Below are 400 nucleotides of genomic sequence, written 5' to 3' on the forward strand. Positions count from 1 at the left end.
ATACTCACGGAGGGGCCAGCACCCTTCTCCGACGCCGGGACCCTCAGGACGCTGCGCCCATTCCCTGCGAGAGTCCCTGGTCATGCACACCCCGTCCGTCCGCCTGCGCTCCCGTCCGTCACACGCACATCCGCCGTCTGACCCTGCTCCTCCGACGCCTCGGCCTCGTCCCTCGTCACCGCTTGGCCCCTCCGGCCCGGCTCCCCACCTCGCTCCGCCGCCTGCGCTCTCCCCCGCGGCCGCTGCCTCCCCCGGCTCCGCTCCCAGGGTGTCAACACACAGGGGCCCGACGTCACAAATGCCTGCAGCTGCTGTCCCCAAAAATATCCCCTGATGACACGCGGGGCTGATAAGCGGGAGCCTGCTCCGCTCGGAGCTGGGCTGGGCTGAGCTATGTATA

At 69.5% G+C, this 400-nt stretch overlaps 1 protein-coding gene across 1 annotated transcript in view; it reads right to left on the minus strand.

The window, feature by feature from the left end:
• The window catches only part of LOC112547955 (obscurin-like), a gene marked incomplete at its 3' end in the record, with an annotated part of 2208 nt that extends 1918 nt beyond the window's left edge, over positions 1-290 (minus strand). The window contains exon 1 of the mRNA XM_025191528.1: positions 91-290. The remainder of the gene's footprint in view (positions 1-90) is intronic.
• Positions 291-400: the final 110 nt, after the last annotated feature.

Source organism: Alligator sinensis, unplaced genomic scaffold (assembly GCF_000455745.1).
Source record: "Alligator sinensis unplaced genomic scaffold, ASM45574v1 scaffold673_1, whole genome shotgun sequence".
Taxonomy (NCBI): domain Eukaryota; kingdom Metazoa; phylum Chordata; order Crocodylia; family Alligatoridae; genus Alligator; species Alligator sinensis.